The following is a 23,192-nucleotide window of genomic DNA, read 5'->3' on the forward strand; positions in this document are numbered from 1 at the left end:
CATGCCAATCTGATGATCAATCAGCGATGTAAATGTCAACTATAAACCCAGTATTTTATTAGCTGCTATGCAGTATACTAGAGCAATAGAAGAGAGAGAACCTCAAACCCTCTGTTTCCTCAAATTAGAGGCAGGCTTCCTGACCCCTCCAGACCACTACTGGACACAGGGAACGCACACTAATGTTTCAGGACCCCCATCAAGAGTCACCTGCTTTGAGTTTACTTCCATGACACACCCTCACCAACACCACTGAATTTGCTGCTCCTACGGGACATTACATATATTTCTTATTTGAACACATACCACAGTGCATTATAATTATGATTGCAGATACATGTTCTAACAATTTAAAGATCATGATGACTTTTTTGCTCTTTACATCTTGCTATTTTCCTTCACAGAATATTTCTTGAAGAGAAACAATAAAAATATAAACAAACACAAAAAAGAGAAAATATACAAAACATGTGGTTTGTGGCTTAACACAAACTTAAGTAAGATGAATTCTCACAGTATCCAGCATGACAAACTTCCATGGTACAAATGAGAATGGACCAAGGTTTGAGCAGGTACAGGAGACAATCCACACATGAACAACACCAAGAAAAGGTAGACAGGAAAATGTAGACAGACATGGTGTGTAGGAAATCACGAGACCAGTCCGATGGGAAGAGACTTAAACAAGACTGAAAGTCACTTTCTAAACCTCCATCTCCAACTGGACAATTTGCAAGACACAGGTGCACCCAAGTGGCCAAATATGCAACCCCTTTAATGGGGAGGAACAGTTTAAACTTTTATTGGTTTAGTTAGCCCCAAAAGCAGCTATCAAAGGTTGGCAGGACACAATGAAGTCTTACCTTTGTTGACATAGTTACATCTCTCTCTCTCTCACAACTAGCCCACTTAGCTCCAGGTTCCTTAGCACACCCGAAGCACTTACACAGCATCTAAGAGCTTTACACAACTGGAAGGTCACATCTTTATTTCTTATTGCAGAAACACAAATTTTGGAAACTATTTCTGTCAGAACCTAAAGCAAAATTATTGTAAAATGAGTGATTTAAACCACACATTTTATCACCGTTAAAAAGCATCTAAAAAGAAAAAAAAGCATCTGCTCTGTGCTAAGGATTAGAAACGACTCCTTCCCTTAAAGCCTCATTAAAGAGGGACATGTATAAACTCAAAATTTCAATCACATGAGATAACCATAACCTTTATGCACAGAGGTTCCTATGGAGGCAAAAAGTTATGTCTAAGTGTCGGCTTCATGATAAGCCTGAAGTACAATCCAGAAAGATGAGGCTATGCAGAGTTGGAGGAGGAGGTGCATTAACTGCAGAGGGAGCATCTGTGCAAAGACAGTCAAGCCTGACTCCTGCTGGGCACTGTAAATACTGCAGGTGGGGATGACTAAAGGCCAGGGGTCCAAGTGTGAGAAGGGACAGAAAATAGACATGTTGGTCGAATCAAGCCTGGGAGAAAGCATGGCTTGTATCCCACACGTGATGAGGCCCGGGGCTACCACTGGCTGAGTAAGGGTGCCTCCGCTGATTAGAAAAAGGCACCCCGCTGCTGAAGGACCAATTAGATAAAGGGAGTGATCACAAAAAGCTCCCCTTCCTCAGGGCCAAAGAGCCCCATGAGGCTTGGCCCAGCACAGTTCAGACTACACGCCTCTGGGCAGAGCACACGCTGGGCGGCTAGTATGCACTAACTCTGTGTGGGCAAGCCATTAGCAGCATTATTTTAGGCGTATCTTTTCATGTTAGAAGATCACTCAACCCCAGTAGGCAGATGAACTTAGAGGAACTGAGTCCAGGGGCCGCAAAACCACCCAGGAGCTTCTGCCATAGTCCAGGCAAAATGCAATGTGGATGAAGAAGCAAATTTAGGAGGAGGCCAAAATCTACAAGTTAGCCCCACTGGATGCAAGACATAAAGGAAGTTCAGTGAAGGAACTCTGAAGAGAATGGGCTCAACAATAAATGTTTGTTACATTCAATGTAAAATATGTGGCAAAATTAAGTACAGTGGCCTTTAAGGTCCCTTCCAGCTCTAATTTCTTTTGATTTCTAACTTATTACTCTGCTTAAGTAAAGTCCCTTCAGAGGTACGGAACAGTTCCTACACCTGAATGGGATGGAAAGAATAATCTGATTTCTCTTCACCAGGGGATGAGTTGAACTGTCCTTGCAGAAGAGATAACACATGGTGTGAACCCCAGATCCTAGAAAAGGGCCAGGCACACGATAAGTATTCAGCTTTTTGAAAACAAATGAACAATCATTTCCTCTCCTAGATCTTAACACCCTTTCTCTGCTGGCTACTTTCTTTCAGCTTATAAGCATCCTCAATATACCCACTTAAAAAGCCCTCAGACCTATGATTCTTTGGATCTTCTTGTGGGTAACCTAAGTATCTCCCATGCCTTCAAACACCTGTCCTTCCAAAAAGCCCAGATCTGTATCTTGGGCCCAGACCTGTCTACCAGGCCCCTCTAAAGCACTGAATATGAAGTAAGATCCTCTCCCCACCCCCACCTTCCTACTGTGCTCTCTATCTCACAAAAAGATGCAGCTGTAAACTGTCACCCACGCTTGCTGCCCTCCCTTTTCTAACTGGTCAGCAGGTCCCACCCATTCTCTCTCGGATCTGAAAAATCCAGTTCACCCTTTTATAACTTAAGTGGGATCCTTAGATTACAATTCATGCTGCACCCAATGAACTGCCTTACACATGGAGGTCCCAGCGAGCCTCTAAACCAGAATTCCATTTCACTGTTCTTTGGTGTTTCCCACAGCCTTCAGGATAAACATTGAAACTTCTGACATGACAAACAAGGCCCCTTTCTTTATGTGGGGCCCCACTAGCTTTCCAGTATCAACTCTCATTGCTTTCCCAAACCCTGAGTTCCAGTCCTGTACCTGAGTTTTGCCATATTTTTTTATATTTCTCAAACTTTGACACACACTGCTCCTTCCTGCCACCCCAGGAGCTTCTACATATCCTTAGAAAGGATGACACCTCCTCCAAGGAGCCTACCCTGAACTTTCCCTTCCAAGATTCTGCACTCTGAAAGGGGAAAGATGGCGGGGAGGGATACATTAGGAGTTTGGGATTAACATATACACACGACTATATATAAAATAGATCATCAACAAGGACCTACTGCATAGCACAGGGAACTCTACTCCGTATCCTGTAACAAACTGTACGGGAAAAGAATCTGAAAAGGAATGGATATACGTATAACTGAATCACTTTTTTTTTTTTTTTTTTTTAACATCTTTATTGGGGTATAATTGCTTTACAATGGTGTGTTAGTTTCTGCTTTATAACAGAGTGAGTCAGTTATACATATATATATGTTCCCATATCTCTTCCCTCTTTGTCTCCCTCCCTCCCACCCTCCCTATCCCACCCCTCCAGACAGCCACAAAGAACCGAGCAGGTTTCCCTGTGCCATGCGGCTGCTTCCCACTGGCTATCTACCTTACGTTTGTTAGTATATATATGTCCATGTCTCTCTCTCGCCCTAACACACCTCACCCTTCCCCCTCCCCATATCCTCAAGTCTGTTCTCCAGTAGGTCTCTGTCTTTATTCCTGTTTTACCCCTAGGTTCTTCATAACATTTTTTTTTCTTAAATTCCATATATATGTGTTAGCATACGGTATTTGTCCTTCTCTTTCTGACTTACTTCACTCTGTATGACAGACTCTAGATCTATCCACCTCATTACAAATAGCTCAATTTCGTTTCTTTTTATGGCTGAGTAATATTCCATTGTATATATGTGCCACATCTTCTTTATCCATTCATCCGACGACGGGCACTTAGGTTGTTTCCATCTCCGGGCTATTGTAAATAGAGCTGCAATGAACATTTTGGTACATGACTCTTTCTGAATTCTGGTTTCCTCAGGGTATATACCTAGTAGTGGGATTGCTGGGTCATATGGTAGTTCTATTTGTAGTTTTTTAAGGAACCTCCATACTGTTCTCCATAGTGGCTGAACCAATTCACATTCCCACCAGCAGTGCAAGAGTGTTCCCTTTTCTCCACACCCTCTCCAGCATTTATTGTTTCTAGATTTTTTGATGATGGCCATTCTGACTGGTGTGAGATGATATCTCATTGTAGTTTTGATTTGCATTTCTCTAATGATTAATGATGTTGAGCATTCTTTCATGTGTTTGTTGGCAGTCTGTATATCTTCTTTGGAGAAATGTCTATTTAGGTCTTCTGCCCATTTTTGGATTGGGTTGTTTATTTTTTTGTTATTGAGCTGCATGAGCTGCCTGTAAATTTTAGAGATTAATCCTTTGTCAGTTGATTCATTTGCAAATATTTTCTCCCATTCTGAGGGCTGTCTTTTGGTCTTGTTTATGGTTTCCTTTGCTGTGCAAAAGCTTTGAAGTTTCATTAGGTCCCATTTGTTTATTTTTGTTTTTATCTCCATTACTCTAGGAGATGGGTCAAGAAGGATCTTGCTGTGATTTATGTCATAGAGTGTTCTGCCTATGTTTTCCTCTAAGAGTTTGATAGTTTCTGGCCTTACATTTAGGTCTTTAATCCATTTTGAGCTTATTTTTGTGTATGGTGTTAGGGAGTGATCTAATCTCATACTTTTACATGTACCTATCCAATTTTCCCAGCACCACTTATTGAAGAGGCTGTCCTTTCTCCACTGTATATTCCTGCCACCTTTATCAAAGATAAGGTGACCATATGTGCATGGGTTTATCTCTGGGCTTTCTATCCTATTCCATTGATCTATCTTTCTGTTTTTGTGCCAGTACCATACTGTCTTGATTACTGTAGCTTTGTAGTATAGTCTGAAGTCAGGCAGCCTGATTCCTCCAGCTCCATTTTTTGTTCTCAAGATTGCTTTGGCTATTCGGGGTCTTTTGTGTTTCCATACAAATTGTGAAATTTTTTGTTCTAGTTCTGTGAAAAATGCCAGTGGTAGTTTGATAGGGATTGCATTGAATCTATAGATTGCTTTGGGAAGTAGAGTCATTTTCACAATGTTGATTCTTCCAATCCAAGAACATGGTATATCTCTCCATCTGTTTGTATCATCTTTAATTTCTTTCATCAGTGTCTTATAATTTTCTGCATACAGGTCTTTTGTCTCCTTAGGTAGGTTTATTCCTAGATATTTTATTCTTTTTGTTGCAATGGTAAATGGGAGTGTTTTCTTGATTTCACTTTCAGATTTTTCATCATTAGTATATAGGAATGCCAGAGATTTCTGTGCATTAATTTTGTATCCTGCTACTTTACCAAATTCATTGATTAGCTCTAGTAGTTTTCTGGTAGCATCTTTAGGATTCTCTATGTAGAGTATCATGTCATCTGCAAACAGTGACAGCTTTACTTCTTCTTTTCCGATTTGGATTCCTTTTATTTCCTTTTCTTCTCTGATTGCTGTGGCTAAAACTTCCAAAACTATGTTGAATAAGAGTGGTGAGAGTGGGCAACCTTGTCTTGTTCCTGACCTTAGTGGAAATGCTTTCAGTTTTTCGCCATTGAGGATGATGTTGGCTGTGGGCTTGTCATATACGGCCTTTATTATATTGAGGAAAGTTCCCTCTACACCTACTTTCTGCAGGGTTTTTATCATAAATGGGTGTTGAATTTTGTCAAAAGCTTTCTCTGCATCTATTGAGATGATCATATGGTTTTTCTCCTTCAATTTGTTAATATGGTTAATCACATTGATAGATTTGCGTATATTGAAGAATCCTTGCATTCCTGGAATAAACCCCACTTGATCATGGTGTATGATCCTTTTAATGTGCTGTTGGATTCTGTTTGCTAGTATTTTGTTGAGGATTTTTGCATCTATGTTCATCAGTGATATTGGCCTGTAGTTTTCTTTCTTTGTGACATCCTTGTCTGGTTTTGGTATCAAGGTGATGGTGGCCTCGTAGAATGAGTTTGGGAGTGTTCCTCCCTCTGCTATATTTTGGAAGAGTTTGAGAAGAATAGGTGTTAGCTCTTCTCTAAATGTTTGATAGAATTCGCCTGTGAAGCCATCTGGTCCTGGGCTTTTGTTTGTTGGAAGATTTTTAATCACAGTTTCAATTTCAGTGTTTGTGATTGGTCTGTTCATATTTTCTATTTCTTCCTGATTCAGTCTTGGCAGTTTGTGCATTTCTAAGAATTTGTCCATTTCTTCCAGATTGTCCATTTTATTGGCATAGAGTTGCTTGTAGTAATCCCTCATGATTTTTTGTATTTCTGCAGTGTCAGTTGTTACTTCTCCTTTTTCATTTCTGATTCTATTGATTTGAGTCTTCTCCCTTATTTTCTTGATGAGTCTGGCTAATGGTTTATCAATTTTGTTAATCTTCTCAAAGAACCAGCTTTTAGTTTTATTGATCTTTGCTATTGTTTCCTTCATTTCTTTTTCATTTATTTCTGATCTGATTTTTATGATTTCTTTCCTTCTGCTAACTCTGGGGTTTTTTTGTTCTTCTTTCTCTAATTGCTTGAGGTGCAAGGTTAGGTTGTTTATTCGAGATGTTTCCTGCTTCTTAAGGTGGGCTTGTATTGCTATAAACTTCCCTCTTAGAACTGCTTTTGCTGCATCCCATAGGTTTTGGGTCGTTGTATCTCCATTGTCATTTGTTTCTAGGTATTTTTTAATTTCCTCTTTGATTTCTTCAGTGATCACTTCGTTACTAAGTAGTGTATTGTTTAGCCTCCATGTGTTTGTATTTTTTACTGCTCTTTTCCTATAATTGATATCTAATCTCATGGCGTTGTGGTCGGAAAAGATACTTGATATAATTTCAATTTTCTTAAATTTACCAAGGCTTGATTTGTGACCCAAGATATGATCTATCCTGGAGAATGTTCCATGAGCACTTGAGAAAAATGTGTATTCTGTTGTTTTTGGATGGAGTGTCCTATAAATATCAATTAAGTCCATCCTGTTTAATGTATCATTTAAAGCTTGTGTTTCCTTATTTATTTTCATTTTGGATGATCTGTCCATTGGTGAAAGTGGGGTGTTGAAGTCCCCTACTATGAATGTGTTACTGTCGATTTCCCCTTTTATGGCTGCTAGTTTTTGCCTTATGTATTGAGGTGCTCCTATGTTGGGTGCATAAATATTTACAATTGTTATATCTTCTTCTTGGATCGATCCCTTAATCATTATGTAGTGTCCTTCTTTGTCTCTTCTGATAGTCCTTATTTTAAAGTCTATTTTGTCTGATATGAGAATTGCTACTCCAGCTTTCTTTTGGTTTCCATTTGCATGGAATATCTTTTTCCATCCCCTTACTTTCAGTCTGTATGTGTCTCTAGGTCTGAAGTGGGTCTCTTGTAGACAGCATATATATGGGTCTTGTTTTTGTATCCATTCAGCCAATCTGTGTCTTTTGGTGGGAGCATTTAGTCCATTTACATTTAAGGTAATTATCGATATGTATGTTCCTATTCCCATTTTCTAAATTGTTTTGGGTTCGTTATTATAGGACTTTTCCTTCTCTTGTGTTTTTGTCTAGAGAAGTTCCTTTAGCATTTGTTGTAAAGCTGGTTTGGTGGTGCTGAACTCTCTCAGCTTTTGCTTGTCTGTAAAGGTTTTAATTTCTCCATCAAATCTGAATGAGATCCTTGCTGGGTAGAGTAATCTTGGTTGCAGGTTTTTCTCCTTCATCACTTTCAGTATGTCCTGCCACTCCCTTCTGGCTTGTAGAGTTTCTGCTGAGAGATCAGCTGTTAACCTTATGGGGATTCCCTTGTGTGTTATTTGTTGTTTTTCCCTTGCTGCTTTTAATATGCTTTCTTTGTATTTAGTTTTTGACAGTTTGATTAATATGTGTCTTGGCGTATTTCTCCTTGAATTTATCCTGTATGGGACTCTCTGTGCTTCCTGGACTTGATTAACGATTTCCTTTCCCATATTAGGGAAGTTTTCAACTATAATCTCTTCAAATATTTTCTCAGTCCCTTTCTTTTTCTCTTCTTCTTCTGGAACCCCTATAATTCGAATGTTGGTGCGTTTAATGTTGTCCCAGAGGTCTCTGAGACTGTCCTCAGTTCTTTTCATTCTTTTTTCTTTATTCTGCTCTGCAGTAGTTATTTCCACTATTTTATCTTCCAGGTCACTTATCCGTTCTTCTGCCTCATTTATTCTGCTATTGATCCCATCTAGAGTATTTTTCATTTCATTTATTGTGTTGTTCATCATTGTCTGTTTCATCTTTATTTCTTCTAGGTCCTTGTTAACTGCTTCTTGCATTTTGTCCATTCTATTTCCAAGATTTTGGATCATCTTTACTATCATTATTCTGAACTCTTTTTCAGGTAGACTGCCTATTTCCTCTTCATTTGTTAGGTCTGGTGGGTTTTTATCCTGCTCCTTCATCTGCTGTGTGTTTTTCTGTCTTCTCATTTTGCTTATCTTACTGTGATTGGGTTCACCTTTTTGCAGGCTGCAAGTTCGTAGCTCCCGTTGTTTTTGATGTCTGTCTCCAGTGGCTAAGGTTGGTTCAGTGCGTTGTGTAGGCTTCCTGGTGGAGGGGACTAGTGGCTGTGTTGTGGTGTATGAGGCTAGATCTTGTCTCTCTAGTGGGCAGGTCCACGTCTGGTGGTGTGTTTTGGGGTGTCTGTGGACTTATTATGATTTTAGGCAGCCTCTCTGCTAGTGGGTGGGGTTGTGTTCCTGTTTTGCTATATGGTTGGCATAGGTTGTCCAGCACTGTAGCTTGCTGGTCGTTGAGCGAAGCTGGGTGCTGGTGTTGAGATGGAGATCTCTGGGAGATTTTCGCCGTTTGATATTATGTGGGGCTGGGAGGTCTCTTCTTGACGAGTGTTCTGAAGTTGGCTCTCCCACCTCAGAGGCAGAGTCCTGACTCCTGGCTGGAGCAGCAAGAGCCTTTCATCCACTCGGCTCAGAATAAAAGGGAGAGAAAGTAGAGAGAATTAGTATAAGTAGGAGGAAATAGGAAAGAAAGAAAGAAAGAAAGAAAGAGAGGAGGGAAGGAAGGAAGGAGGGAAGGAAGAAAGAAAGAAAGAAGAAAAGAAAGGAAGAAGGCAAGAAGGAAAGAAAGGAGGGAGGGAGGGAGGAGGGAAGGAAGGAAGGAATGAGGGAAGGAAGGAAAAAATACAGAAAGAAAGAAGATACAGTAAAATAAAATAAAGTATAATAAAGTTATTGAATTAAAAAAATAATTATTTAGAGGAAAAAAAAAAGGGAAGGATAGAACCTTAGGACAAATGGTGGAAGCAAAGTTATAGAGACAAAATCTTACATAGAAGCATACACATATACCCTCACAAAAAGAGGTAAAGTGGAAAAAATCATAAAACTTGCTCTCCAAGTCCACCTCCTCAATTTGGGACGATTCGTTGTCTCAAAAAGGGAAGGAAGGAAGGAAAGATAGAAAGAAGGTAAAGTATAATAGAGTTCTTTAAATTAAAATTAATTATTAAGAAAAAAATTAAAAAAAAAAAAGGTCGGATAGAACGCTGGGACAAATGGTGGAAGCAAACCTATACAGACAAGATCTCACACAGAAGCATACACATACACATTCACAAAAAGAGGAAAAGGGGAAAAAATCATAGATCTTGCTCTAGAAGTCCGCCTCCTCAATTTGGGATGATTCGCTGTCTATTCCTAACTGAATCACTTTGCTGTACACCTGAAACGAACACAATATTGTAAATCAACTATATTCCAATATAAAATAAAAATTAAATTAAAGAAAAAAGAGATTCTGTGCTCTGTAACACCAGAACTCACTTCTTCCAGAGCACTGACTACTGTGCTTGTGTTTACTTGCCACCAGTAGAAGGGGAGATTACCTAGGGCAGAAGCATCGTCTCCAGCAGCCCTTGGTTCTGACAACTCATTCAAGTGCCAGCATACTTTACACACATAACCTGCTTAATTAATTCTAAGAACCCACAGAAAGGGTGGTTTTTAATGTCATTTTACAAGTGTGGGGATTGTAGTGCAAAAGAAACCTGCCCAGGCCACAGAGAGCATAAGCCCTGGAATTCAAACCCTAAGCTGCCTTCACACCGGTGCTCTTTCCACTATAGGATATTATTGAAAAAATAATTTTTTTTTTCCTGAGCCCTGTTTGAATGAAAAGGAAATGAAGCTGGGATATATCAATTTCCTAATCGTTTTGGCATGTACCAGTCATTCAACAGACCAGGTAACATCTGTGGAACAATGAACGATGCTCCAAACTGTGCTAAGTGTTCTACATTGTAGAGTCTATAAGCATTAACAGAGTGTGACCTTGTAACCGCCACAGAGAGTGAGTCCTGTTAAGCCCATGCTACAGATGAGAACACTGAGACCTAGAAGCCTTAAGGCACTCGGCCGCGGTCACCGAGCCGGCAGGAGTCCTAGACCGCACGCCCCATCTAGTGCACACACACCCGGGCACTAGGCACCGGTTCTAGTGCCCACCCTCCACCTTGTGCCATCTAAAACTCCGCTTTGCAGCGCCAACTCGAGAGCCCCTGGAAGTGGAAAGTAGAAACCCATCTCGCCAGGCCATGGCTGGAAGAAGCTCTGGATACAGATCGGGAGCACAGGGTGCTCAGGGGCGGCGCCCAGTCCACCCCGCGCAGGCGGTGGGTGTTGAAGTCCAGCAGGCCCTCCTGCAGGGAGGCGCCCACGGCGGGCAGAGGCATCAAATCCTGCAATACGCACAGGTCCTCACAGCGCCAGAAAAAAGTCGGCCGCGCTGTCGCGCTGCAGCTTCACTCAGTGATGAGGGGCCGAGCGTGGCCTCGGGGACGCTGGCTGCAGACACGATGCCCACACATGCCTGGAAGACCCGGCTGGCCTCCCGGCCCCTCGGGCGGCCATCGCAGTCCAGGGAGTGGTAATAAGGATCAAAGTGGTAAAGGTCCTGCATTCTTCTGCTTGCATTATTTCAAAACCGGCATTACTGGGTCAGGCGGACCGGTAATTGAGTTCATTTGCCTCTGCGTTATCTGCCTGCCATCTGCTTCCTGAAATGCAAACAGCTACACAAGGTGATTTGCTACAAGACAGTGCAGGGAGCTTAAGCACCAGATGCAGGATGTAATTTACATTGACAGCTAGGGAGTGATAGGAACAGGATGTAATTTAGCTTTGTGAAACATACATCCAGTTACAGACACTATAGATTAGTAACAGTTTAAATAAAACTAGGATCGATTAACCCTTTCAGGCCAGTTTATGTGTCTTCTCTAGCCTGTTCACTGTCCCCTTTACTTTCCTTATTTTCAGGAGAGGAAAAACTTCATTTCTATTTTTGCTGCAACACTATTATGCTTAGTGAAATAAGTCAAACAGGGAAAGACAAATATGGTATGTTATCACTCGCATGTGGAATCTAAAAAATAAACAATAAATGTAACAGAAAGGAAATGAACGCACAGATGTAGACATCAAAGCAGTGGTTACCAGTGAGTAGAGGGAAGAGGGGAGGGGCAAGATAGGGGGAGGGGAGGGGATGAAGAGGCACAAACTACTATGCATAAAATAAATAAGCTATAAGGTTAGCCAGTGTTTTATAATAACTTTAAATGGAGTATAATCTATAAAAATATTGAATCACTGTGTTCTAATATATTGTTATTACAATATAATACTGTAAATCAACTATAGTTCAATTTAAAAAATGATCACCCCAGTATGTCTAATTAACGTCCATTACCATACATGGTAGAAATCCATTTTTCTTGTGATGAGGACTTTTAAGATCTACTCTCTTAGCAAATTTTAAATATGCAATATGGTATTATTAACTATAGTCACATCCCCAGGACTTATTTATTTTATCACTGGCAGTTTGTACATATTGACCACCTTTACCCATTTCACCCACCCTCCTCCCCCTGCCTCTATGAGCTTTTTTAAAAATTCCATATAAAGTGAGATCATACAGGATTTTTCTTTCTCTGTCTGACATATTTTACCTAGCATAACACCCTCATGGTCCATTCATGTTGTCACAAATGGCAGGATTTGCTTCTTTCTCATGGCTGAATTTTATATATATATATATATATATATGTATATATATAAAATTTGGCATATATATATATATATATATATAATTTGGCATATATATATGCCAAATGTCCTTTATCCATTTATCCATCGATGAACACAGGGGTTTCCAAGTGTTGGCTACTGTAAATAATGCTGCAATGCATATGGGGGTACAGATTTCATTTTGAATTAAGAGTTTCTGTTTCCTTCATACAAATACCAAGTAGTGGAATTGCTGGATCATATGATAGTTCTATTTTTAATTTTTTGAGGACCTCCATACTGTTTTCCATACTGGCTGCAACAATTTACATTCCTACCAACAGTGTCTTTTTTTTTTTTAACATCTTTATTGGAATATAATTGCTTTACAATGGTGTGTTAGTTTCTGCTTTATAACAAAGTGAATCAGTTATACATATACATATGTTCCCATATCTCTTCCCTCTTGAGTTTCCCACCCTCCCACCCTCCCTATCCCACCCCTCTAGGTGGTCACAAACCACCAAGCTGATCTCCCTGTGCTATGCGGCTGCACGAATTTGCGTGTCATCCTTGGGCAGGGGCCGTGCTAATCTTCTCTGTGTCGTTCCAATTTTAGTATATGTGCTGCCGAAGCCAGCACGTTCCCGTCTTTTTGATATTAGCCATTCCAACAGGAATGAGGTGACATCTCTTTGTGGTTTGATTTCTCTGCTGATTAGTGATTTTAGTTGCCTTTTTAACTATCTGCTGGCCATCTCTGTATCTTCTTTGTAAAAATGTCTATTCAGATCCTCTGCCCATTTTTTAGTTGGATATTTTTTCTATTTTTTTTGTATGAGTTCTTCATATCATTTGAATTCTAACCCCTTATAGGATATATGATTTGAAAAATTTTCTCCCATTCGGTAGGTTGCCTTTTCATTTTGTTGTTGGTTTCCTTTGTTGTGCTTTTTAGTTGGATGTAGCCCCACTTGTTTATTTTTGCTTTTGTTGCCTTTACTTGGATCAACGTCTTTGCATAAGTTCTGGAAACAACTCTTTCATAGTTCCCATGGATCGTTTTTAGGGGAGAGGGTGAGTTGAGATGAACTACTAGTGAAAGGAGGGTCAATGGGTCGAACTATAGCGTCTGTTACTGTGGGTGGCTTCAAGGCCACAACTGATAGTCATTGTCTCCCTCCTGTGCTATCCATTCTCAATTCCCCTCATCCTTGGATAATATCTCTGCTAAAATGGATGGCTTACTTCGTGGGGTGACCCTCACGCTCGACCCCGAGTGAGTGTTCTGAGCCCTGGTCATCATTTCTTTCTCAAACCATGGCTGCTGTACTTGACCATTTACTGTCAAAACTGGGAAAGGCAGTACCAAGAAATACCCCACAGACTTGTTTTTAATCAGTCATTTTCCAATTAAAATTTTTTCCCCCCAGACATTTTTATCACCCCAAAAGGAAACTCTGGACCCATTGAGAAGATACTACTTTGCTCTCTCTACCAGGCCCTGGAGACCAGCAATCTGCTTTCTTTCTCTATGGATTTACTTATTCTGGATATTTCAGATAAATGGAATCATACAGTGTATGACCTTTGTGTCTGGCATCTTCAACTTAGCATGATGTTTGTGAGAGGCATCCACACTGTAATATGTATTAGTATTGCATTCCTTAAAAAAATGTTTTTGGCCGTGTAACTGATATTTAATGGCTCTATTCCTTTTTATGACTGAATTACTATTCCACTGTATGTATATACCACAATTTGTTTATTCATTCATCCAATGATGGACATTTGGGTTATTTCCATGATTTTTCTATTGTGAATAGTGCTGCTATAAACGTGTGTACGTAGATTTGAGTGTTTGTTTTCTATGATTTAGGAGTGGAATTGCTGAGTCATACGGTAATTCTATGTTTATCCCAAAAAACACACCCCAAGAAACTTCCTGAAAGTCTGTCCTTGTCTCAGAAGCAGCTTTTCAGGAAACATGATGTGCAACAGTATGGACAGTGTCCCATGAGAGCTTATTTGTGATACCTGGGGGTCTGGAGTTGGAAAGGGCTTCCCTTAGGAAGTGGCAGCTAAACTGAGGGCAAATTCAATGTTTTTTCTTTCCTTCCTTCCTTCCTTCTTCCCTCCTTCCTTTATTCCCTCCTTCTTTCCTTTAGAGGGATGACATAGATGTTTTACACAGTATATCCCTTTAAAACTTTTGCATTTGAACCCTGAACTTATTCATAAGACAAATGGATGATTATTTTAAGCAGGGTATTAGGGCTCAAATTACTAATATCATAGAACCATTACAGTGACAACTTGGATTGGAAACAATTTATTAGGAAAAAATATGGAAGCTTTTTTTAATAACAATTTTGATAAATAAAAAAGTTGACAAATCAGTGTATAGAGAGAATATTGGTTATTTGGGAAATTGTATCATAAAATGGATGGGCTCCACAAATTCTTTGATGTACTTGAAGAAAAGAGTGCTAAGTCAGTCTGGGCTGCTGTCACAAAGTACCATAAACGGGGTGGGGTGGGGGCTTGTAAACAACAAAAATGTATTTCTCAGTCCTGGAGGCTGGAAGTCAGATCTAGGTGCCGGGATCATCGCCTTCTGGTGAGGACTCTCTTCCGGGTTGCAGACTGTCCACTTCTCATTGCGTCCTCACAGGGCAGAGAGCAGAGAGAAAAAGCCAGCTCTCTCATGACTCTCGCAAGGATAAGAATCTTATCATGAGGGCTCCATCCCGATGAGCTCATCAAATCCCAAAAGACCCACCTTCTAATACCATCATATTGGAGGTAGGGTGTCAGCATGTGAATGCTGGGGGGACCCAAATATTCAGTCTATAACAAGTACTAATAGGGAAATGAGAGCTTCTCTTGAGGATGTTAAGGGCTGCTACAAAGATCAACGGTACATGTGTTTCCAGAGAGAACTACAATATAGAATAAGTTCTATAAGGCGTTCACAGAATAGATTCATCTTTCTTCCCGAAAACCGTCCTTGGTAATCAGGGACCCATTCCTGGAAATTCACTCTTGCTCAAGGAAATCCATCCTCTCATTAAAAAAAAATCTTACGAAGCTACATGAATGACACAAAGGACTTTTCCCAGCTCTAAGATTCTGTGTGTAAAACCTGTTAGTCTAAATTTATTTCCAAAAGATAGACCCTCTGTGGCATCTGCTCCTGCGGGGAAGGTGGAACCCCTGCTTGTGTCCCGGCCGCCAGGTGTGCCTTCCTCAGGTTTGGGGTGAAGCCCCCAGCTCCCTTGGGCTCTGCAGCGGGGCAGTGCGCTCGGGGAAAGGAGCATCGTCTCCGGGGTTTCTCAGCAGGAGATGCCGGGGCTGCCGCACAGGAACCCAGCGGCCCTGGGTGGGGTGCAGACTCGCCAGGCCTGGGTGTCCCTGCTGTGCACGGCTGCTGAGAACAGGGTCCGCGATGAAGCTCTGCCTGGCAAACGGGGACTGTGGGCGGCTCCATCCTCCACTTCCGTCGGCACAGCCCCATCGCAGCCCTCCCTTCCAACAGGCAAAGACTGTGACCTGCGGCAGGACAGCTCCACACCCTCACGCCCGGTGCTCGCCCTGTTGCGGTCCGGGAGCCACACGCCTGGAGTCGAGTTCCCCGGTAAATGCGACACATGTCCCAACCAAGGACACCCGAGAATCACCAACACCGAGTAGAAAGATTAGCAAAGGATTTATACAAGTATAGAAGCTTACACAAACTGTCCGGACAGTCGGAGAGAAGTGAGTGAGACCCCGACTAACAGTCGGGCGAGGCTTTTATACCCTTCACAGGGCGGGAAGTCCCCAAGGCGGGAGGGAGCTGTTTAATTAATGAAGCTCTGCCTGGCAAACGGGGACTGTGGACGGCTCCATCCTCCCCTTCCGTCGGCACAGCCCCATCGCAACCCTCCCTTCCAACAGGCAAAGCCTGTGACCTGCGGCTGGACAGCTCCACACCCTCACGCCCAGGTGCTCGCCCCACGCCTGGAACAGGCACAAGCCCTAGGCTGGACTCTCCGGACGGCTCGAGCTGGACGGCTTCTTCGGCGTGCCCGTCACCCACCCCGAGCCCAGGGGCCGGCAGGGATGTCGGAGGGCCGCTCGGGCCCGGGCGGGGCGGAGGCACGGGCTTCGCGGCTGGGCCGGCCCTCCTCGCCGCCTCCTGCCTCTGCGCCCCGGCCCGGGGTGGGCTTCCCGTGGCCCCGTCTCCTTCCCACCCCCGTCGCACCTCTTGCCCCCCGGGCCGCGGGCTCCACCCGGAGCAGCACTGCGTCATGAGGGTGCGGAAGGGCGCCCGCCCTCGGGGCTTCCCCGACACCTAGCCCTTGAGGAGGGGCCGACCGGCACCGCACACGAAGCGGCCCTGGCGGGAGGGAGACCAGGGGGGAGGGGGTCGGTGGGGAGCTTGACTCGCAGTCATTTCTGAGGGGTCGCTGATGGGGGCCGACCGGCCTCAGCACTCCCACGAGGGTGTGGTCAGGAAAGAGGGACCCTGTCCCTGGGGCCCAGGGCGCTCACGTGTCAGGCGGAGTCGCCAAGTGTGTCGGGCGCAGTGGACAGCTGAGGCACATTTTGCCCAAAGGTAAGTTCCAGCGCATCGCAGAGAGCAGACGAAATACACACAGGGTGGTGGAAACTCCCTGTTGCTAAGGGTTGAAACTAACCAATAATTCCTCCCTTTTCTCAGGGTGTTCCTTTTGGCTGTTAATGAAATGTATTTCCAAGGAATGCAGGCATGTGGCTAAAAAGGCCAGCAGTGCCTGGGGGGTCACAGCGAGACCCTCCCATCTCGCCCCCCTGGGCCATCCTGTGCTCTGGGAGCCGAGGTCTCAGCCAGAAGTGAAACATAGTAGCTTCCATAACCGGATTCTAAGATTTTCTAAAGCCCTTTAAAGGCCCCCTTCTCTGAGTGGTGCTTGACCTGCTGGTGTTTGGGGCGGGAGGGTGGGCTGGGTGGAGGGTCTGAGCGCCACCCCGCGGGAAGGCTTGGGAGGCCTGTGTGAGCCTGAGACCGGGGGCCCAGTGCCCATGGCCGAGGGGAGGCTAGCGCTGACTCCAGCCATGCCAAGCTAGACGTCGCCCTCCTTCCCAACAACCCAGCAAAGCCTGTCGCTCACATTCTTGGCAGTGCTGCTTATGCTTGCCCTCTGGGAAGGCCAGCCTGGCAGAGCTCTGTTCCTGCCCTCTGGGCTGCTGGTAACTGAGTACCTAGCCTGGGTGCCGGAGGGGAGGAGCCATAGATGGTGGAGGCCCAGTCCCCACCCAGGGTGCTGCCCCTCTGCTGAGCTGAAACTTCTAATCAGTGTCTTAATAAAACCAAAAGGGACGTGATATTGTTCTACCACCTGTGCCCGACAAATGTTAGCTCTTTGTCATATGGGGCAGTGCTGTCTAATGGTAAAGCTTCCAGTACCAGATCCCCAATCCCTTCTCCTAGCCCCTCCCATGGGGGTTCAGTGGTTACATCTGTATTTCATAGAACCTGAAACTCTGATTTTACAAAGGAGCTGGAGGTCTGGGGAAAGAACTGGTCTGTTCTCAGTTAAGAATGCAACTTTATACCTGGACGATACTAGAGCACTTTAGCACCTCATGTGTTTGAAAATGAGATCTTCACAAAGACCTCATGGGCAGGAGACGCAGGCAGGAGAGGGGACAGACTGAAGCTCTGTGACTGACTGATGAAGTAGCAGAGGTCCAGCTGACTTCCAGGCCTACCGCTGATTTACTATCACCAGAGCCACGTAACACACCTTCTACATAGAGAACCAGCAGAAAAATGAGTTTGAAAAGGATTTTAGCTAAATTCAAGGTCATTTTGATCATTAGTGAAAGTCATTCTGTTCCTACACGCTGCCCACACCCTGACCCCCCTTCCTAGAACCAAATGGGTTCTGAGATTAAAGTGCAAGTGACAAATCTGGGGGTGACCAGGCTTTACTTTATCATCTCTTCTTCTTCCACGTGTTTTCCTGGTCTTACTCTTCCTGGTTCTTCTGCAGGGAGCGGTCCAGCAACACTGTCAAGCAAAATCACACACCCTAAGGATGACTTTCACAGACTCCTCCCGTGGAGGCAGTTTTCAAAAGGTCTTCCTTCCTACCTACACACCTCCCTACCGCAAAAAAAATCAATCTTCATCTCAGGAACCCTAAAAGGCACATATTACCTCAAGATTTAATACTTAATACACCCTTTAGATCTAGTTCTGATAACTGCCAGTTGCCCCCAATTCACTCTTTGCAAGAGAATTCTACCTGAATCACAAGGTTAATAACCTGACTGTAAACCCAGCATCCTTAAGCTAGCTATGGTCACCCTGGCAACTCACTATAAAGTTCTTCTTTTTAAAAGATTTCAGAAAAGTAATTTCAGTCATCAAGATTACATATTGCACAGAACAAAAAGCTTTATTATTCTTACCGTTCTCCGGATGTAACTCTATGTCTCTTTTCCTCCTATGTGGAGAGAAGGGAAAAAGAGAAAAACAATATTTCAAAAGAAAATCAAAACCAAAAGCAAAGGGCTTCCCTGGTGGCGCAGTGGTTGAGAGTCCACCTGCCGATGCAGGGGACGCGGCTTCGTGACCCGGTCCGGGAAGATCCCACATGCTGCAGAGTGGCTAGGCCTGTGAACCATGGCCGCTGAGCCTCCGCGTCCGGAGCCTGTGCTCCACAACGGGAGAGGCCACAACAGTGAGAGGCCAGCGTACCACAAAAAAAACAAAAGCATAAGTCAAAGTATTAAATAAATACATTTGACGTGGTTAAAAACGGGGGTTGGGGGGTAATCTCGGTTTGGGGGAGATCTGGGCAACCTTCAGTCTGGTGTTGATGTCCCACCACCCTCAAAACAAAGAGGGGCCCAGGAGCTGGCCCGGCACACGTCTGCACACTACAGGTCATCTAGTGATGCTACGTAAAGTCAAAGATCCACCTCATGTCAGGAATTTGTTAACACTAGAAAAAAAACAAAGGAGTAATTTGGGATTCACATCAGGAAGTGCTGATGACAACCTAGACTGGACACCAGCTCTTCTCTGATGAACACCTTAGTACACTACTTCCCTAAGTTCACAACACTTGCCATCTCCAGGATATCTGTATCTATGTATTTAAGAAGGATAAAAATATTGTCGTGATGAAACCGATCTGTCTTGTCTGAGGTGGAGGTTACAAGAATGCATGCGTGCATACACGTGACCATACATGCACAGTGAATAAAGTCTGTAGATTATGCCGATGTCCATTTTCTGGTTTTGCTATTACAGTTATGTGCGACGTCACTATTGGAAAAAGTTGGGTAAACTACACAGAACCCCTCTGTACTATACTGTATGGAATTAATCTGTATGTGTATATATAAAATTCTGCCTCCAGACTGCCTTTAGACTTGAGCTACAACATCAACTCTTCCCTGGGTCTGCCTCTCTTGGCCTGTCCTGCATATTTCAGACTTGCCAGCCTGAAGTCGTGTGACTCAGCTGCTTAAATTAATCTCATATACACAGACATCACTGGGTCTGCTTCTCTGGAGAACCGTACGATAGATTTTATACTAATATACTACAGTAACATATACATACATATAACCTGAAACAATACAGAAGAAACTGATACATGCTCACCTCTCGCAGGAAGGACAGGACGGAGAGGGGGGAGCACCACCCCTATGTACCAAACAGCCTTTTGTGCTGCTGCCAGCCCGGCCACCCCAGGTCCAGGCAGATATAATGGCGTGTGGCCCAGTAAGTGGCTACACAGCTAAGGATTTTAAGGCACAATGCAGCGAGATGCCAGGGCCATGGTCACACACGTGGAACATTCTAAAGCCAAGAGCGGTCGCAGGATTCTGCCCCCGAGGGCACTCTGGAGGCCATCGCAGACCCTCATGTCCCACATGAGGAGACAGCCAGCTAGACACAGCAGCTAGAACAGCCAGCTAGAACACAGCAGGCGGCCCTCCTCCCAGATCTCGCCCGGGTCAGCCTCCCGGGCACCGGGCCTCCTCTGCACAGCACCGGGCAGGCTCACAGAGGGAAGAGCGGCCCAAACCCAAAGGTCACACCAAACCCCACGGGAGAAGAGTAAACCAAGGTGATGAGGGGAGAGGGGAGGGGTCCCTTGGGAAGCTGGCCACTCAGGATTTCCAGCCTCTTCCACAGGAAGCCAGCTCACGAAGCACCAAGACCTGTCCTGGGCCACACTCAGAGGACTTGACCCCTGACCCCACAGCCCCGCTTCCCAAGCCTCCTCGATGCTGACGATGCTGACGCGGATCAGTATGGAGGAATGGGGGACTGCACGGCTCGGGGGCTGCTGGGAACTCAGGACTGGCCCACCCCGAGGCCCCGCACCAGCAGGCGCCACACTCACCGGATGGGCTCAGTGATTTCGTGACCAGCATCGTGGGGTTTAAACGTCCTGAAAGACAAAGGGACAGGGTTCAGAGCCATCCCTCCCCGCTCCGGTGATAGGGGCGACCAGAGGAGGTGGGTGCTGCAGCCCCCGGGACTCCCCGACCCGCAGGACCTACCAGAGAGCTCCACCCACAGCGCTGGGGCCATGTCCTGCCACGTGGGACACGCTGGCTCCAGGAGCGCCTGTTCCTGCAGTGTCCTGCCGCCCAGCGGGCTGCGGGGAAGGGACCGGGAAGGACTCTAAGCCCCCGACCCTCCTGCCCCAGGACTTCCCCCAGGCACTCCTGCAGCCTGGAAGCCACAGGCCTGCCTCTGAGTCTTTTCCCCCGCTGCAGGCCTCGGTCTCCAATTGTAAAATGGGGAAACACCACTCTTGCAACCACCGGGAGCGGGCGAGCAGCGATCCTCCCTCCTGGCCACGGCGGCGCTCTCCTGGCCTCACTGAACCCGTGGGCTGGCCTCGCCACTTTCCCTGAGGAGCACGTCGGGGGTTGCTCTGGCCTTTCGCTGGGGTCTTGGCAGCCAGCTAACCCAAGACCCCGCAGAAACCAAGTGAGGACGACGCATCGTGTGGACGGTCTGTAACTCTAGACTTCACCTCCTCCCCGCCGGTGAAGGTACCTATTGCGGTGAGGAGGGGTCTCGAAGAGGATGCACAGCGAGAGGAGGGCCCGCGAAGAGCACGGGCTGAAGCCGGAGGTGAGATGGTCAGGTCCAGAGCTGCCAGCCCTGCCCCGGGGCAGCGACTGCCCCTCTCAGACCGGTCACCATGTCCACGCTTCAAAGTGGAGGACGGCAACGCAGGCAGAGCCCCTACGGGCCAGGGCATGGATGCCCGGAAGGTCCCAGGACAGCGCCCCCCACGGCGCAGCGGTCCTAACAGGTCAAACAACTCCGGAAACACCCTTTGTGTCCTAAGCCTCATCTTTGCAACAGCAACCCTACTGAGCTATAATTCACACAGAATGGGCCCCCGCTTCAAGTATACAGTTCAGTGGGTTTTAATACATTCAGAGCTGGGCAACTACCCCCTCTATCTAGTTCCAGAACATCCCATCACCCCATTAGCAGACGTGCCCCAATCCCCTCCCCAGCCCCTGCCCACACTAATCCACTCTCTGTTTCTGTGGATTTACCCATTCTGGACGTTTGTAAATAGAATTACGATATGTGACCTTTTGCCCAGAATCTTATTTTTTAGGCAAAGGAAAAAAACAATCTTCTATCGTTCTTAATAATATCCTCCAACTTACCAAGGACGGAGCAGTAAATATCCATTGAACTCATATTACTTAGACAAGGCCGGGGGCGGGAGATGGAGCACGTGCGGTCCAGCACAGGACAGCCCTGCAGACCAGTGGTTCCCGACACGGGGGAACTGACCCACAGCTTCAGCGCCACTGCTGACCCAGAAACAATGGGGAAGAACCACTGATGGGAACAATCGGCCCCAAGGCCTCCTGGCAAACGGCAGAAAACAGTGAGGACAGCTGGGTTTGGAAAACAGTCTGGCAGCTCCTCAAAGGTTAAACAGTTAGCCAGTGACCCAGCAATTCCTCTCCTGGGTGTCTGCCCAAGAGAAATGAAAATATTCGTCCACACAAAACCCTGAACATTTGGCTTCCCTGGTGGCGCAGTGATTATGAATCTGCCTACCAATGCAGGGAACACAGGTTCGAGCCCTGGTCCGGGAAGATCCCACATGCCGTGGAGCAACGAAGCCCGTGCACCACAACTACAGAGCCCGCATGCTGCAACTACTGAAGCCCGCGTGCCTAGAGCCTGTGCTCCGCAACAAGAGAAGCTACTGCAATGAGAAGCCTGCACACTGCAACAAAGACTAGAGCCCACTCGCCACAACTAGAGAAAGCCCGCGCATAGCAACGAAGACCCAACGCAGCCAAAAAAATACCACACGAAAAACCCGAACATTAATGTTAACAGAGGCGTGATTCACAACTGCCAAAATGTGGAAACCACCCAAATGTCCATCAACAGATGAACGAATAAACAAATGTGTCCCTCCACACACTGAAATATTATCCATCCACGAAAAAGAGTGAAGCAATGACACTCGCTACAACGTGGATGGATCCTGAGAACACAATGCTCAGTGAGAGAAGCCAGACGGAGGAAACATAGGGTGTGTGATTCCATTGATGAGAAACGTCCAGAACAGGCAAGTGCACAGAGACAGAGAGTGGGTTCCTGGTTGTCAGGGGCTGGGGAGGGGGATGGGAGGGATGCTAATGGGGATGGGGTTTCCTCTTGGGGTGATGGAACGTTCTAAAATTGGTAGTAGTGACGACTGCACTCAATGAATACACTACAAAGCAGGGAATGGCACCCTTTAGGTGGATGAGGTGAAGAGTGTGGGAATTACACCTCAAAACAGCTATCAACAACAACAACAGCAACAGGGACTTCCCTGGTGGTCCAGCGGTTAGAACTCTGTGCTTTCACTGCTGAGGGCCCAGGTTCAATCCCTGGTTGGGGAACTAAGATCCCACGAGCTGCATGGCGCGGCGAAAAACAAAACAAAAAACCACAACACAATCTATAGGAGGAAATGCGAGGCATTGTTAAAAGCACCTCCACCTCAGTAGGAAAATACTGAGCATCTAAGACACTCATGTGGCCGACGGACTCTGTTCCTGGTCCACAACATTCAGTGAGTCCAGACAGACAGTCCTGGCAGCCCTGAATTCCCTAGGCTCTTGTACCCACTGAAAGCAG

General features: G+C 45.3%; 1 pseudogene; it reads right to left on the reverse strand.

Moving 5' to 3' along the window:
- LOC103085891 (centrosomal protein of 78 kDa-like) overlaps nucleotides 1–15,536 on the reverse strand; it is a 31,173-nt pseudogene extending 15,637 nt beyond the window's left edge.
- Nucleotides 15,537–23,192: the final 7,656 nt, after the last annotated feature.

The sequence above is a fragment of the Lipotes vexillifer genome, unplaced genomic scaffold (genome assembly GCF_000442215.2).
Source record: "Lipotes vexillifer unplaced genomic scaffold, Lipotes_vexillifer_v1.1 scaffold1183, whole genome shotgun sequence".
Classification (NCBI taxonomy): Eukaryota; Metazoa; Chordata; class Mammalia; order Artiodactyla; family Lipotidae; genus Lipotes; species Lipotes vexillifer.